Here is an 18,221-nt window from a genome sequence, read left to right as displayed (position 1 = left end):
CTCAAACGTCACAGCGAACACCACAAAGAAACAGTTTACCTCCCAGTTAGCTTTGGGAGTGGTGAGAAGCCATCAGATAACTGTGGCTGGAAAATGTGTAGAGAATCTGACACCTCGCTTCTCTCTCTGCTCTGGGAATACACATTGAGAGACGGACGTGCAGACATAAATATACGCACATTTGCTCACACACACATGCATGCATATGCAGTGTGTTCAAAACGTGTGCAGAGATAAGCACACACACGCGCACGCGCGAGTGAGTGCAGGGGATTCTGTGAAGGCACGGCTACACATGCATCAACCCTCTTATCACCCCCGCCCCCAATAACACAGCTCACACTTGCCATGAGTGGATTTGAATAGTATTTTGGATAAGCTGCCCTGACTGATTGGTGTGGGTGTGTGGGTAGTGGTGGGCACAACATCTTCAAAGACACATTGTTTAGTGATGAGGTGGGCATGAAAACAAATCCCCGGGACGAGGAGTATAACCCTTTGTGCCTCATCCACTACATATATGTTTTCTATAGAGATGACAGTTATGCAATCAGCTGTGTATTGAACCTGTCAGAGTCTTTAGCTGCCGTTGAGACACGCTCTATACATAGACGTCTCTTTCTGCAGTGGGCCTACACACTCTGACTCACCAACAGCCCCACGCTGGTTCTCCCACAGTGTAGATCTTGAAGATCAGCAGTGCAAAACTTTGTCCTTTTGAAAAATATTATTTTAGGAAGTCAACAGGGATGTTCCCAGTAAATCCTGGCGCACTGAGAAAGGAGCGTATATGAAAATGTATTGTAACCACTCTCGTCTCTGCAGAAAGGTGGGTCGTAGCTGGAGGCTGAGTGGAAATGATAGAAATAAATGCGCTGAGATGGGAATGCTCATGGACGTTTAGTGGTATTTCCTTTTCATGGCCTCTGATTATTTGCATTTCAAACTACGTCCTCAGGATATGATCTTTTCAATAAGCATATATGAATAAGAAATAGCAGGAAAACCGAGTCTTTACATCCTTTATTGCAGTATGATTGTCAAACACCCGTCACGATTCTATACATGAGGAAGGTCATATCCACATGTGTCATATCCCATATGCACAATCACTGGCTCCATGTAATTAAATGTCAGAATATGTTAATGAACCAATCAAAATGGATCTGCACTGAATTCAATTGAATCATTGTGAGGGATTAGCTGTGGCATGTTGAAGGTGATGTATATGGATTTTGCCACTTCATAATGTTAAAATCCTTTAATAAGAGATGAGTTTTTACCGCAGCGATAAACAGTGAAAGTGGGGTGAATGTTTAGCCTGAAGGAACATCTTTTATTACTGTACAACCTGTTCCAGCGTGCTCAACATCTCCAGTCACACAATACCGAGTGGGGTACATGTGTATAAACACACGTACTTTTGTACACGTACACAAAGAAACATATCCAAGCCCACATCCCAAATTTAGAGATGCTGTTTCTATGTCTCCATGGGACTTCTTTGTACCAGGCAAAATATCTTGTTTTTTCATCCCCCTCGGTTCCTTATCGTTTTCCTCCACTTCTTCGCCCTACTCGGCTTGTTTAGTTTTTTTCTCATTTTGCATCCATGCATTTTATGATTTGCCTCAAAAGAATCTCAAGTCTCTTCATCATGACTCAAGTCTGATGAATAACATCAATGCTACCCATGGATGACGACATGTTTGTGTCTTTGATTGAGTTTACTACTGCACTGTAGGTGCACTGAATAACCGAGTAATCTCACATGCAAAATAAATAGAAACGTATAGAAATTATTTTAGAAATAAATATGTCTTTACTTCAACATTATTCTGTTTGGAATATAGTTCTTTAAAGGTTCAAATTAGTTCCTTAGTTCCATATGTTTGTAAAGTGACCAGTAATTAAAGCTTTCAGTAAAATGTGAAGTTAAAAGCACAATGTTTCCTTATTAAATATTTATAAATAGATGAAGATGTAGCATGAAATATAAAAGGTCCATGTATCTTACAATTGTACTTCTGCCCAGTACTTCAATAAATGTACCTAGTTACTAGAATAGATCCTCCAGTATGCAATTTTACTGTATAGCTGTGTTTGACAAATAAAAAAAGAAAGATGGAAGCGGAGTAGATGGCTAATGGCCTCTTTGATAGCTGCCAATCTATGGGTCTCGAGCTGGTGGGAGGCACATACCCAGAGAGCCTCACTTCCATTAAAGTAATTAGAGAGTAATCAGCATGGGGACACTGATAACCCCCCTCTCCTCCTTTGTGCCAGACCTGTTGCTAGGAAACCTAACAGAGGGCCTGTGGAAGGACTTTTAAAAATACTAAACAGCCTGATAATAAATTCCCTGCATCATGGAAGGCATCACTGAATGAGACGCTGGCGAAAACACTGTAATGTGGTGGAATAGTGGCCAGGCCGACATGATGCAGTCTGAAATGTATCCATTTCAATAGGCCAGGTTAAAGAAGCAAGGAAAGTGGGAAGAAGCTATGAATAGGCTATGACGCATGTTGTGCTCTCTTTGTGTCTCTATTGGAGCGTTATCTGTGCTATGGTCCATGCAGCCCAGTGTGTGTCCATCCCAGTAAGGATGGAGCGGCATGTGGGTAATTATGGCGAAGAGGGCAAGACACAGGTTCATTATCACACATAATGAGATGAGATGTTTCTTCATCACACACACTTTAAATCCCTTCACCCTTCTCCCTCCCAGTTTTCCTTCCTCTTCCTCTCCCTCTCACTACCTCTCTGTCTATCGGACCATTGGTGTCCCTCCTTATTTGCCCTCTCTCTGAGACTCGCATTAATTATTATACATTTGCTTTCCTAATTTCCTAATTGCTGCCATCTTTATGAATTCCCCCTAAGGGTGTGCAGTGAAAAGTCCTGCAGGCCTGCACGCTGACTGGCTGTACTGAGATCTGCTCGTGCAGAGAAAGACTGGGCAGAGAGAGGAAGGAGGTGTGAGATCATAGGAATGGAAGAATAGTCTTTGATCAGCGGCAGCAACACAACTTTTCTTTTTGTGAAGTTTGTTTGCATCCAGATGAATCTTGAGTGGGTGCAGGGTACTCTGCACATGATGGGGCATGATGAAGGTGACACACAAACATTACAGACACAATATTCCTAACTCAGCCTGCACTATCTGTGAGTCAGACTATAGCAGCACTCTCATTGCGCCTCTCTTTGCATAATGTACAGTACTCTAAGGATCACAATCGTACACCCACTCGGTGCCCCTGAAGAGTTCTCTGCAGCTGTCCGTGACTCGGAGCGCTGCAACAGTGATCTTCATGCAGCCAGTTTCATAAAATAATCCACGGATTATGTATCCTCTGGTAATGTAAAGCCTCATATGTCAAGGATGACAAGCTGTGACCGACACAAGCGGGTCTCTGCATTCTTTTGCTGATTTAATGGCTTTAATAAACAGTCGCTTTTATTTTTGCGTGTGTGAACATGAACATTTCCTGATTTCTGTGAGTCTGAATCAATAGTGCATTTGTCTGTCCATGTGTCGGGAGGATCTGTATGGATGTCTCTGACAGTGTAATGCTGAAGAATCTTCTTTGCTGAGAGCATATTTCTGCTTTTTCCCTCCTCATGCTGATAGGGTGGTGTCAGAATTAATGATACATATGCTGCTGACTAGCAGCTACCAGGCAGTCACCAGGATGTGTGCCAGACATGTGCTCTGTGTGGTGAATTTCATGTTCATATATATATTACCCACAATCCCTCACCTTCGACAATGTGTTTTATCTTACTGTCACTGTTGAATGCTGACAAAACCCTCCTGGGTAGCAGCTATGCCAGTGAAATATTGCTAGGACATGAGTGTTCCTTATTTTCTCTCATCTTGTAAATTGCAGTCACACTATAAATTATTGTCGAAGATCAAATTGACCTCTTAATAATTACATTGAGAGTGGGATATTTTTACTTTAATGTGACAACTGATTCATTTTATTTTTCTACGGTCAAATTAATTTGTGCAGTGATCATATTTGGCTGCTTCACCGCTGTCTTTTGTGCTTTTTTGAGTCATGTTGTTAAGATATGGTGTTTATGTGTGTTTTGGTGGATGAGTTAGCAGTGATGTAGACGAGCTGTAGGTTCAAACCAGAGCTGGTTTCAGGAGTCAGAATATGTCTTTGAACAAATTCCTCACATGTATTTTGAACCACTTCCAGTTCAAAAGTGGTATATGTGTGTGTGTGTGTGTGTGTGTGTGTGTGTGTGTTCATGTATGCCAAAAACAGACGGTGTGTGTACACGTATCTAGACAGACCCTCATGACTAATCCTACAGTCCACCTGGTTCCTCCTTCATTATCGCTGCAGACGGCTCAGCCTTGTTCTCACCTTGTTCCCTTGTCTGATAATTCTCATATGTGTCTGGCTCCCAACAGGGAGATAATATACTCACCTCCAAATACCAACACATAGATAAGAAATAAGCCACAGTTATGGCACCACGGAAATCTGGGGGGTGGGGATTACAGAATAACGATCCAGGTGTACAATAAGAACTTCTAAGAAACAACATAGAGGCGGTTTGGAAGAAGAGATTTAAAACACGTTGTGGGGACAGTGTTACTCTGTTGTTCCTGACCTAATTTAAGACATGACCACTTAGAGCTGCAACCTGGAAGGAATAAGTGCATATGATAAGAGCTTAATGAGCCCTATTTTTATTGGTGTATGTGTCCGTGTTTATGAGCACCCGCTCATGCCTACCAGTAGTGTTTGTCATCCGTTCCTCAATATTGCCGTTTCATCTCCCCGTGGGAACTCACCTCTTTCTGTCGGGGAATCTTATGAGCGTTTCCCCTGATTGTTATTCTTCTCAGTTCTTCCTTTTATTTTTATAATGTCAGCCTGCTTTAAAGACAGAAACGAATACAAAAGATCTACAGTGCCTGGTGAGTTTTCGGGCTCCACTGTTGCTGCTGCAGAGATCTAACAGAAGACATGGCTTACTAGGAAGAAGCATTAATCCACTGACTATAGACTCACCAACCGGTGTACCCACATAAATATGTAACACTGTGACTGAGTGTGCGTGTATAACGAAAGCTGGAATGAGCCAAAACTAAAAAAAATATTTTCAGCAATGAGTGTGTATGGGGGAAGTGTGTGTGTGTGTGTGTGTGTGTATAAAGTTATAAAGTCCGATGAGGTGATGTCACACTCCATTACTCTCAGATAGCTCTCATATGTGTGCAGTGCATGTGTGTATGTTTAAGTGTATGTGTGTGTGTGTGTGTGTGTGTGTGTGTGTGTGTGTGTGTGTGTGTGTGTGTGTGGGTGGGTGGTCTGTCAGGATGGACTAGAGGTCGGTGCTACAGAGCTTGGGAGCAGAGACTCAGCACTGTTTAGATAACTGAAATGGAGGGAGGAGAGGAGGGAGCGAGGGAGCAGGTTTAGGCCACATCTTTCTCTAAAGGTCCCTGTCACATTAGAGAAGCTCCACTGTCTACCTGCCCCGTAAAGGTAGAGCTCATTATGAACCATCGTGTCTGGCTTTCAAAACCAAAAGTTATATTATATGAAAATGTAACATTTGTCTACTTCACCTACTTTACCTACTTCTTGAAACTGCTGTATGTCACAGTGCTTGAAGTGGAAAAAATAAGAGGCAGCACTCGCCTTATTGTCATGTCGGCATGTGTATCTGCTTGTATCAGAAATCACTTTTACGTTTTCAAATTTCGAAAGAACATTTTTGGCCCATTAATGTTATTACTATAGAAAACACAAAAGCTGAACGATGAACTTACTAAAGTTAAATAATATGTGACTGAATCTCATCTGATTGGATGAGATTGGAGACGATTGGGTTGGCTCGAATAGAACAGGATCAGATCACATCGGATAGGATGAGATCGGATCACATAGCAGGATGAAATGGGATCAGACTGGGTCCAACTGCATTGGATTGGAAAGGATTGTGTAGGAGAGCTGCCAGAAAACAAAGAAAGCAGGTGTGCATGTTTACCTTTTCGCAGGTTCACACATGCATGTGTGAGAGTTTGAATGATCCAGCTTGGAGACAGTCAAGATACGAGTCATCCTTCACACCTGGATCATGATGCATGCCCAAATCCTTTCAGGAGTGTGATCCCCAGGAGGGAAGACACGGAAACAGTTTATTAGACACCAGCGATTCTAATATTCGACTCGATGATGATGATGATGATGATGATGATGATGATGTCAGTATCTCCGTAGGGACAGGATGATGTCATGGACTCAACACTAATCATGTCCGAGGCTGCACACTGGTGTCTGGGAGCCTGATTGGATTGGCGACAAGCACAGTGGATGATGTCACCCATCTCACTTGGCATTGGCCCAATTGTGCCATGGGCACAGCTTGTGTGAATTGTGAACTGTGCTCATAGCAACAATGTCAGAGCTGATGCTTAGTGACAAAGAGAATGCCCGACAGAGGGAAGAAAGAAGGGCGCTAAACAAAATGAGAGTCACTTTAGCTGGAGAAGTAGCTGCCTGCAGGCTGTTTTCCGACCTGTTCTAGGTTTTGAATCAAAGACTCCTTCCTCCGAGAGTGCAGGCAGCCACAGCACTGTGTTAAAGAGGCCTGTATGGTGTGGGGGTGTATTACAGGCCCTCACAGGCCCCGGCCTGCTTTTTATGTCAGCTAACGATCCAGCTGGAGAATAGTGTGCAAGATAGGTGTTGAGCAGAGTGTGATAGACTACGAGACATGTCACAGTCTGAAACATAAACGAACACTCACTGTACACTGTTTGTCTGCATCGCTGTCATTTGTCACAGGAAGTGTAGGATGGACCGAGTCTCACCTACCCCTCCTCCTTTCCTCTCGCTCACCAATCTGAGGTGACAGAAATGGAGATGGAGTGTTTTTGCAGAGAAACCCCATCTGTCACCCTGGCAACGGGAGAGGTGGGAGGTGTATTATATAGCGACGACAAAGCAAAGGCCTGTCAATCACTCCGCCTCCTGGAGCCTCTGTTTGAGAAGTGAGAGGATGAAGAGAGTATCAATAAGAAAAGCGAGGGCAGACAGGAAGACGAAGTGTATGGACACAAAATGTGAGCCAAAGAGAGATAAAACAGTGAGTGATAGTGGGGTAATGTTTTACTCATTTATTGTCTGTTAATCCAGATGCACCTGGGCTGTTGATGAATGCACATGCAACGTTGCATTTCTCTCCGTTGTCCTATTGGATCTCGTTCAGTCCCATTCAGTGACATATTTGTCAATCCATCTTTTTAAAGGTGAGCAGTGTCCAGGTTTGAGGTGGAAATAGCTTCACTGTTCCTTTCATGTAATTCCTTGATAGGCTGGTGATTTGGATTCCTGGATAAATAGTATTCAGATTCAGTGTCCTCAGAAGTAAAAGCTCTTAATGTTAATTTGATGTACATCAAAACAGCTTACAGTTGCTATAGCACGTTGGTTGTGAACCATAAGTGACCCCACAGTTTAGCTTTTCAAGTTACACAGACTACACATTAAACCAAGTTTTAACAGATAAATCAGACAACTGCATAAACTTAAAGAAATTGTGATTATATATATTAATAGTTAAATATTCTTTTTTGTTTCAGGCCGAAAAGATTAGGATATAAGCATGGGTCATAGGCTAACACTATAAGGACAGAAAGTCAGATCAATAAACAAGCAAAGAAGTGTTATGAGGTGATACAGTGTGCTAAACAAAGAGGAAGGAAGGTGCAGTCAGCTACAGCCATTCAATATGAATATAACAAGTCCAGCACTCTAAATGCATCATGTAGCCTTCAGGCCATCCATTTAATCTTCACTCTGAAAAGATTGCATTACAGAGTGATTGACAGGAGACCAGTAGAAGACAGAGGAAAGACATCTTTTACATGCCGATGCAATTCATACCGAGATTCAGGTATACATGATATAATGGCTTGTAGATTGCAGTTTCTCTTGCACAGACCTTTTAAGGCATGAGAAATGCAACAGTGACATCATAACACATACATGTTTGTGAGACTTTCATCAACCAAGCAATAATCTATAATGAAAGACTCATAAATGACTGCAGTTTTTCCAGGGCTACTCAAAGCCGTCACGGGGAGAAGACACAACTAATAAAATCATGGGAACCAATGAAGGTGGTCGATTCTCAATGAGTGAAAAGAAAACATAAAAACTCTTCTCAGACAAAGAGAATAAGCACATTTCTCAAAATGTAGAAATGTATACAATAGCTTATTTATTTTTATTTTTGAATTAATGACACTTAATTTACAAAATATTCTTATAAATAGACGCCAAGTAATTCTTGGTTTATAGTTGTTCAAATTCTTGAGAGAAGGAAAATAATTAAAGTAAAGCATATAATTCAACTTCATTATCAATTTCAGATAATTGTTTAACATACACAATACAAACAGAATTCGAACAATATAAAATCAAACCCGAGTTTAACACAATTTTTCAAGAGACCCCAATTTTAAATTCTGTTTCACTCTGCGTTACAGCAATATAAAGAAATCTTCTAGTGGCGGGGGGATTCTTATCAATGCTCTTATATTGCACATTATTCAAGTTAATTAAACATAATTACAATTGTAAAAAAACAGGAACATTATTCTATTAGGCTATACTGTGAATGGTCTTCCTATTGTGTGTGTGTGTGTGTGTGTGTGTGCTCTGAAGCCTTGGGAAAGCCTTAAACATGGATTCCTGGAGCTTCACAGTGACCCAGTATGTACCAATCAGTCCCGTATCCTTTCTCGCTGTCTCAGTTTCAACATAAGACACGACACATGTCATAACTGTCAGGCACAACCATGTCAGAGCATCTCAAATGAAACACGCCCTTGCCCTGGAATCATTGTGAAGAAAAGATTCATGAGGCTGTTTGACAAACGAGTACACATCTTCTCCCCTTAGTCCTGCTAAATATTGCAGCTAACGTGGATTTAGATCAGTATTATTTTGCGCGTGCGTCTGTGTCTTTCAAATACATCAATTGAAACATCAAATAATCCTCTTGTCTGAAAGCAGGTGAGGAACATTGCAACCCTGAGATTCCTCAACGTGAATGAGATTAATAAAGAAGAATGTCTCTGACTATTTCAATAGATATTTTTATTTCTGGATTTGGAGAACAAATCATAAACCCTGTGTGCTTGAGCGGAGAGCACACTTCCCTACTATGTGGCCATGTAATCCCCTGTACCCTGCTGATCCCAGAACCACAGAGAGAGTGGCAGAAGCCGGTAGCCCCTCGGAGGAGCTCTGTCCCTGGGCAGGCTAAACACAGACAGACCCCTTCCCTGGGAGTCCCACAGCAAACAGAATAATTATGATCGCTGCTGGAAATCTCAGCGTGAGATTGAGGTCCAGGCATTCCCGACACATGACGGTAACAACATTAATTACATCTTCCTCCCTGATTAGAAAGGGTAAGTGTCGTGTGGGAGGATGAATAGACGCTTGTCATCATTCTGGTTGCAAATGACAGGTTGCAGCATGCACAGGTGAGGGAAGAACACAACACACACACCAGACACAACCTCCACACCCTGTGGAAGGTTGAAGATGTCACGCTGAAGAAAATCCCTTTTTTAGAATAACCTTTTCTTCTTCTTCTTCTTTGTGTTAATCTCTCTGTTTCAGCTTCTTGTTATCAAACATCTGGGGTTTCCTTCAGTGTTCAGACACAGACGTCTCCATCTTAACTTCACTGGCTTTTAAATGAATTTCAATTGATCAAGCTATTGCACAGGCTGACGGGAGGCCAATTATACGACAGGCAAGGAAACAAATTGGACAAATTTCTGATGTTCTTTCTGTACATCAAACATGGGACAGCTCTCTTTTGGCTTTCACGCATATAAGATACCGGTAGCTTCCAGAACTTATTACTGGCAGTGAAGATGGATGGTTTCTAAGACACACACGAAAACTCAAATGTGATGTCCCAGAAACCATATGAAGCCTAGATTTATTAGACAGCACTTGATGTGAGAAAGTTTGGTATGTCAAGTTTTGACATTTAGATCTCTTTGCTCACCACCATTTATAAGCTATCCATCTCAGCACTTGTGGCTGGTTCGGAGATTTACACTTGAGCTCTGTAAAAAGTTCAAGTTCTAAATGTTTTTAAATGTCTGGTGTGCAAAGTGTTTCAGTTAAAGTAATAAAATGCTTGGAGGAATTTACTTTTTTAAACTTTTTCTAAAACCAAAAACACAAGCAAAAATATATTTAGAACTGTTTCAACTCCAGATCATACCGTCGTGACCTTCTCTGTCTGTACACCTAGTACACAGCATTCTGGGTCCTGTTGTCAATGTCTCAGGTCTCGTTTATTGCATCTGTTCAGTCCTCACCACTTTCCTCATTTTCCTGCCAAAGGGGGGCCTACGGCTGGGAGTGTCAGACAACCCTCAACTCCTTACCCAACCACCACAAAGAAGTGCTCTTGTTTTGTCACCTCGGTCTGTTTACTTCTGAAAGGGGGGATGCGGGACGGGTGGCGTACAGACTGAGCCATTCGCCCGAGGAGACAGAGAGGCGCCTGGGGAAATGAGGACTGATTGGCCGACTAAGCTCCAACAACACTTTGGCTAGCGTGCACTCTTCACAAGTAGCAGTGGACCAACAAATGGGCAACAGTAAAGGTCTCTCAACTCGTATAGAAGCAAAGCATCCAGGAATCTGTGCTGTGAAGTCTTTGAGCTCCCTATTCATGCTTTTCCATTTTAGCTATCACTCTCCTGAATGCCTCTTCTCTCTCTTTCCTCCCACTCATCCTCTGGCAACCAGTTGTCTGTCTGTCCTGTGAGCAGGGGACAGTCTCGACAAGAAGCCTGAATGTTTCTACTGTTTTCTTCCTCCCACAGCATGATTGACAGGGTCGAACTATACAGCACAATGTGTTAGTAGCATTAGATTGAAAACCTAATTTGTTTAGTAGAAAGTGCAGCTGTATTTACAAGGGATTTATATTTGTAACAGATGCAAAAGCAATTTCTTTTTGTCTTTTTTTTTTCATTTTAAGTGGCATAAATACTAAATATGCCCCTGGCAAGGCATGCTGTGCCCTGCGGGAGAGGCATGGAAACAGGGTTTTTAGAGAGAGGCAGAGGAAGAGAGGTGTGGAGAGAAAACAGACAAACACTAAAGAACATCTGGAGGTCAGAGAGACAGCGGAAGAAAAAGAGATCTGAGCTTTCTGAAGAAAGATGTTGAGGCTTTGGGTCCGTCAGTACCCATTATGCATGTGACATCTTAAGTTTCCACTAGGTCACCTCCACTGCTACCTTTATTTTTATACACACTGTGTCCGACGTAAGCTGAAAGCAATTGGCACAGCCACGTTTTAAAATGGTCGTATTATTGTGCTAATACGGTGGGAAAGCTGCCGTTTCTGTGAAGACTATATTTGTGAACACAGCGTTCTCACCTCTTCTGGCTGACAGGGCTCGGTTTGATCTGTAACTGTTGATTAACTGCACTTCTCTGGGACTTCGCGCCTTCTCGTGGAACTAAGCAACAGCTTTTGATAAGAGCGCAATGTGGATGTTGTATACTGCATCCAAATGATTTGGATTAAAAAAACAAGGGGCAAAACTGAAAAGAAACGTTGAGACATTATGAGTGTGAAAACTGCAATTAGCATCCGTCCCCGATACTGTTGCAACACCCCCACTGTCTAATGCGAGCATGCAAGGCGAGAGTGGGGAGCAGAGGCGATGTGAAACATTTGAATGTGCCTCTGTCTGTTTCCTCTGCTATTCTAGAAAAGCTGTTTGGAAACTATAAGAGCCCTTCTCGCATGTACAGGTGCACCACAACACTCTGTTGTGTATTCATTAGTAGAGGCTTCTATTCAAGTGACTACACACCGTTACACACACTCACACATACAGGACTAACCTAAGCGTCCCATGAAGATTTAAGAGGCAGAGTTGAATATCTAAAATACTGAAAAAAAATACTCAGAGATAAACTGACCGCAGAAGCTCAAACTAGAAGCTTCTACGTGCTTCTGTATAGGCTGGCTGAAGCATTACTGTGTACTATACTGTGTATTATTCAAGTCTATTTATACACACACACGCACACACACACACACACACACACACACACACACACTTACACACCACTGGGAATGCATCTTCCATCTAGGGAAAAACATGTGGTTACCTCAAGCTTTGGCATTAAGACTTAGTTTAGACTGGTCAAAGGTCGGGGTCAGGCATTTGGCAGTTAAAAGTTTATTATATCATTAATTAATTTGAGGATGAGTACACGTGTGAAATCTCACACATGTTGGTTAATTCTCCCCTCTTACACTGTAGCAGGATCCTTTGCACCTGCTTCTGTGTGTGTGTGTGTGTGTGTGTGTGTGTGTGTGTGTGTGTGTGTGTGTGTGTGTGTGTGTGTGTGTGTGTGTGTGTGTGTGTGTGTGTGTGTGTGTGTGTGTGTGCGTGTGTGTGTGCGTGTGTGTGTATACTGTATGTAGGAGAGATAGCATTTTATCTCTGTCCTCTGCTACAATGTCAGACCCATCCTCTCCCTCACCCACAGGGCCCTGCAGAGCTCCAGGGACAGCAGCTCACACACAGCCCCTCACGGCCCGACAAGGACCTTTACCATCTCATCAGATTAATTGTTTTTCCTTCTCTCCGTCTCACGCTCTATTTCTTTACAACACTTCCCTTCAAATTAATTAGTTTTTGGACATTCCCTCATTGTTGTTTGAATTAGGTTAAAATTAATTACGGTGTTAATGGACATACAGCATGGCTCTTAATGTCAGATTTTAATTTCCATATTCAGAGTTGGCCCTTTCCTTCATGGGTCACGGTTAGCGAGTGTCACTCATCCCACAACTTTGTGGAGAACCTCTCCAGTCTGGAGCTCATGTATAATAGGATGACTCATTAGCCAACCAAAGAACAATTTTAAATAATGAATTAACATTCCTATTCTACCTCTTCTATTGGCTTTAAAATCACAGGCTATTATTGATTGTTTCTCACAACCGTAGTGACTGACATACACCCCAAAGCCTTCACTTAGATGCAACGCATCCTATTCAGTACATTTTACGTCTTGTAATTGTCCTGAAGTAGTAAATAGTTAAATAGTCAATCAGGTGAAAGGATACAATCCATAGTCTGGTGAAATGAGAGTGTCCGAAGCATCACAGCACCGAGAGAGAGAGAGAGAGAGAGAGAGAGAGAGAGAGAGAGAGAGAGAAGACACTGCTTGTTTACCAACAGTAGCGTCAAACCAGAAAAACGGTAAACTTCCAGAAATACGTTTCCCTACAAAATAAAAGTTTCGAAATATTATTCATAACCCAGAATAATTACCATTTCAGCAATGACTAAAGTTACAAGGATGACACCAAGTGCAAGGACCTCAACCGCATCAGGTTCACTGTGTATGGTTTGTGTGGTGAGTGGATTAACTTTACATTGAATTGGTTATATTTACGACAAATGTAACTAAATTGACAGCTGTTCAATGAACCCGTCAATAACGTTGACAAACTAAAATGATTCATATTCCTGTAGGTCACAATCTGACACTATTTGACACTATTTATTATCTATCGAGGCGCAAAGCACATATATTGCATATATTGCAACCCGTTCGTTATGGAGTGTCGTATTTTGAAAACCGAAAGCGGAAGCCATAGTATTTCGCCTACTTGACGGGTGCGCGAGTATAGTTCCCTCTCCTCTCCCGTCCTCGGTCTCACCACTTGCTCCGGGGACGTGTGGATGTGCTGTGCGCTGCGCCGTATCTCCGTGGCGCAGGACAGGACGGTCGCCACGCCTTCAGGGACGCGCTTTCTCTCACGGCGTCAGCCCTCCGCCCGGTGTGAACACCCGTCCACAGCCGGGACATCTGACACGCGACTATCAACAGACATTTCGCCCACTTTCACCAATCAGACTGAGTCCGGCTCCACTTCTCCCACCGACGCCAGTTGAACAGGCGGCTTGGTGCGCTCATTCATTTGGGAATATCTGGAGCGGCAGTTTTATTGATTCGACATCTGATCCAAGTCGGATCAGAGATGGGGATCAAAGTGTAGTGCTGGTAAGTATAAAAGCAAGGTTACCCCGTTACTGATATTGCTATATTGAGATGATGCTTACGGTCGCTGTGTGTGTGTGTGTGTGTGTGCGTGCGTGGTTGTGCGCGCGCGCGCGCGTGTGAACTAGTAAGCGTGCGAGGTGTTGGAATGCTTTACCTATATACGCTTTAGCCTCCGCGAACGCACACCTTCTATTCGATGTGACCAGAACGCTGTGTCGTCACGGTTCGAACTTTACTAGCAACAGTGTGATGACATCATGGTTCCTTATCGTGTTCGAACACACACACGCACACACACACACACACGCATACACACTGGAGCTGATGCTGGCATCACTTTACTACGACAGAGGCATCCCAGTCTGCGGCCGTGGCGTGAGTCAGCGGTGTGCAGTTCCGTCTCCAGGGCGTGTGAGGGGATCCGATCATTTGGGGCGCTGGAGTCACTGCGTCTTCGGCCTCGGACACATTTACGGGAGAGAATGCTGGACGAATCGATAGGGGACATTGTAGCAGTCGATGGATAGCATTGAAAACAAAGACGCTATAGCCACTGATACGTCGGACCAATGTCACATGCGCTGTTTTGATCTGGTTGACCGGCTTCATGGTGCAAAGCGTATCTCGATGTGTGTAATTGGCAGCACACTGTGTAAACTCACTTCGGATTTGGATATGTACATTCAAGTGGCGTATTTATTCTACAGGTGTGGGTGGCACTGTTGACTTTTTTTTCTTCTTCATGGCAGTGAAAACCCATCTGCATCATCCTCTATCCTCTAAGAGTAAGCAAGCTTTTCACCCAAAGGCACTGCACAGATTACCAATACAAACCAACAGGATTTGTTATCTGTCTCTTGCATCTTACTGCAATGTGCATGAAAGTAAAACCAGGCGCTGTCAGAAACCAGTTAGGTGTGGGGAAATTCTATCTGTTGATATTACCAGTTAAGGCACTTCTGCACCCACACCCTCATCTCTCTCCTCCACCCCTCAGCCAGGCTGCACCTCTCAGCCTCAGCCGTGTAGCACTGGGAGTTGAGCATCACGTTTCGAGACCGTGCTCCATCAGTGTGGAGCTCCCTAGATGCAGCAGCAGCTTCTCTTGCATCTTTCTTAACACATGTCCTGCTTCGTAAGCTATTCCCCCACTCCCCCTGCTTAGGGTGCAACCCTGAGAACGGTGTGTTTGCTCACTCTCACCTTCTCCAGCAGTATCTGTTTCTGTTTGCCCAGATGGGTGAAAGACAAACATTGTTTGGTTCTGCCCGTGCTAGCTGAAGAAAAGTTTCCTTTGTGAAATGATCAAATGCTGTAAATCAATCATTTGATTCTCTTCAGTCTTGCATGGAATACTCACTGGATTATTTCAATCCCCTACCATAATCAGCCCCCTGTGGCTTTGTCCTCCTGTGATCAAGACACAGTGCAGCTCTTTCTTCTACCTCTTCTTCAGTCAAGCTCGTCTGTGCTGGTCCCATAAAGCCTCGCTGCTTACAATTGACATGACCGCATGCTGTAACAGTACAGTAGATACGGGTTGTACAAGCATGAGTCACCCAAGTATAGGGGTCTGTCAGAGGTATGCAGGACTGCAGCACATGTTCCCTCCAATTCAGGCCAAGTGTGCAGAGAATAACAGGTGTGCTGTTAATGAGGTGCCGTTTGGCTCGTGAGATTGAGAGAGGTAAGTTCCCAGAGAGTGAGGCCAGTCATTGTGAGTGTGTGTTTGTGGAGAGAGACGGGGAGGGAGAGAGAGAGAGACTGTCTGGGGCAGGTCGACAGGGAGGTGAACACAGTAGCTGTTAGTCTGGTAGCAATGACAGCTCTATCACCACCATAAGGTTTATGGCTGTGAGTGTGTATGGGGGAAGGGGTGTGTGTGTGTGTGTGTGTGTGTGTGTGTGTGTGTGTGTGGAAATTATAGATCATACGATATTCTACAGACGTGACAGAATTCCACTGCCTTGAACACAGGAATCCACTATACAAACTTCCAGTTTATTATGTGATTGTTAAACAGACATGAGGCACTCACACTAATTTATTTTCTTATTGAAGGATCGCTCACTTATTCATGCTGGGATAAGCTTGAAACCCATCTTCTACCCCAATGTGTTTGATGGATATGGTCAGTCGTTTGTTCTTTTTTTTGGTCAAGCCAACACATTTTGTTGTATTTAGAGAAAGGGAAAGTACATCAAAACCAAAAGAAGCAATTCCCACCTTACATAAACAGCTCCTCAGCCCGGCAGGAGCTCGATGGGAAACAGGACAGAACATTGCGAGGGCCCGAGTACCTGACAGGTCTTTGGCTACACGGCAGCTTTGCCACTGACACGGGGATGATGAGAGAGAGAGAGAGAGAGAGAGAGAGAGAATGGATTTTGATGTAATAAAAGAGAGAAGAGGGGATGTCAAAGTAGGGACTCAATAGGCATCTAATTAGCTCCCAATAGGGGCCTTGAGTCCATGGAAGCTCTCTGTTCTCTCCAGAGCTGGTCTTAGCTGCCTCCACATGGTCTGCATGCTGTCATATGGGAAGGTTTTGGCAGTCTGTCTTTATGGATCGGTTGGGTCAAAAAGCAATTGAATATGATTAGATCACCTGTGTGTTCAATAAACCACTGGAGTAAGCATATAGATTACTCCATCAGGTATATGCACCACGTAATGACATTTTACCTATAATGTCAACAGTATGTTTGATAAGAATTGGAGTTGGCGAGCTTCTGCTCTCTCGAGGATCAGTTCATTTCTGATTAAACGTTTTATTTTGTTTTGTTAATTAGTATTTATGAATCTATTTTATTTAAGTCAAATGTACCCTGTGGAGTTTGATGGGTAGTAGTCCTGTTGCGGAAACAACCCGAGAAGGATCGCAGTGCGCCAACAAAAGAATAGACAAAGAGGAAACCTAAAGCTAATAAGCGTATATACAATCTAGCTTTTAAAATATTAATATTTATCAGACAATCAATATTAATCAGTGTTGTAGATATAATCAATGATACATGAAATGTGTTTGGTGAGAGTACATTTAAAAATAACTCCAGTACATACTGGACTAGCACATACTTTATATTGGTACTGAAACTGATGTATCAGCACTAGTATTGAAAAATGTTGGTCTAAGTAGACATTTCGTAAACAAAGGTAAACATAACAACGGTTGGAATTATTGTGCGTGTGCAGGGTTAAAGTGGGGTTGGAAACACAACTGACTTTATAAACCTACCCCAAAGGGATACAGTAGGTCTGAACCATCTTTATATACGTTAATCACATGGTTCTACTTCAACAATAGCGTGATCATTTTAGCATTCAATGTACAAGATATGTTGGTAAAATTGTGTTCTTGATATCAGTAACGCCATCATGGCCACTGGGCAGTCCCCCGATAATCTGTTCACACCAGGCTGCTGTGGTGGCACACTGTTGCTGTGGCTGACATCACTCATCAATAGAAGGACATGCAGGAAAGTGTGATTACATGAAGACATTTCAGAGTATAAAGGAACCATATTTCTGTGAATAAGAGTGTTATCTCAGAAAGCATTATGGACACAAAAATGGGAAGTTATCTAAATAAACTTTTCATATGGAGCAGGTCTCTACTCTTTAATTTACAGAGACCCAATATTCCCCCATGAGCGAGCACAGAGGCAACAGAGGAATGAAAAAACTCCCGTAGATCGAGACCTCGGGCAGAACCTGCCATCAACACAAAACAAGTAGTTGTGGATTAATGAAGCATGCATTCTGACCTCTGTCTCTAATTGTATGAAATCACAAGAGGCATGAGTTATGAACCACTCAATCTCCCAACACTAATTAGTACGCTTCAACATCATACATCAGCAGTGACACACCGCATGGCCTCTGCCCGCGATTGTTGTAATGAGAAGATAGATGTACTTTAAGGAAAAAGAGACAGCCATGATGAATTTAGTAACGTCTGGTTATTAGATTTGCATCTGTTACCGTCTCGCTCATTAGTTTGCGGCAGTTATTGTGCAGGTTTGATTGAGAGTAACATAATGCTTAGTGGGTGTTTGGATGACGTCTAATTTTAAAAGAGTGCTTATAGGACTATTGAGGTAG

At 42.9% G+C, this 18,221-nt stretch overlaps 1 protein-coding gene and 1 long non-coding RNA gene across 5 annotated transcripts in view; one reads left to right on the top strand and one right to left on the bottom strand.

The window, feature by feature from the left end:
- Positions 1 to 13,808, bottom strand: part of LOC117738062 — a 25,935-nt gene extending 12,127 nt beyond the window's left edge. The window contains exons 1-3 of one of the 2 annotated variants that reach the window (XR_004610074.1): positions 13,723 to 13,808; positions 7,179 to 13,183; positions 6,022 to 7,016 (exon numbers count right to left, since the gene is read on the bottom strand). This is a non-coding gene — a long non-coding RNA (uncharacterized LOC117738062). Of the gene's footprint in view, positions 1 to 5,942; positions 7,017 to 7,178; positions 13,184 to 13,722 lie in introns of those variants that run through there. The other variant, XR_004610073.1, reaches the window with a different exon arrangement.
- The window catches only part of LOC117738060 (ras-GEF domain-containing family member 1C-like), an 18,450-nt gene continuing 14,000 nt past the window's right edge, over positions 13,772 to 18,221 (top strand). The window contains exon 1 of one of the 3 annotated variants that reach the window (XM_034544352.1): positions 13,772 to 14,117. The gene's annotated coding sequence lies outside the window, so the exon portion shown is untranslated. Of the gene's footprint in view, positions 14,118 to 14,390; positions 14,903 to 14,922; positions 15,805 to 18,221 lie in introns of those variants that run through there. The other 2 variants (XM_034544354.1, XM_034544355.1) reach the window with 2 other exon arrangements.

This window comes from Cyclopterus lumpus, chromosome 10, assembly GCF_009769545.1.
Source record: "Cyclopterus lumpus isolate fCycLum1 chromosome 10, fCycLum1.pri, whole genome shotgun sequence".
Classification (NCBI taxonomy): Eukaryota; Metazoa; Chordata; class Actinopteri; order Perciformes; family Cyclopteridae; genus Cyclopterus; species Cyclopterus lumpus.
The sequence above is the reverse complement of the archived record's forward strand: the minus strand, read 5'-3'. Positions and strand labels throughout refer to the sequence as shown.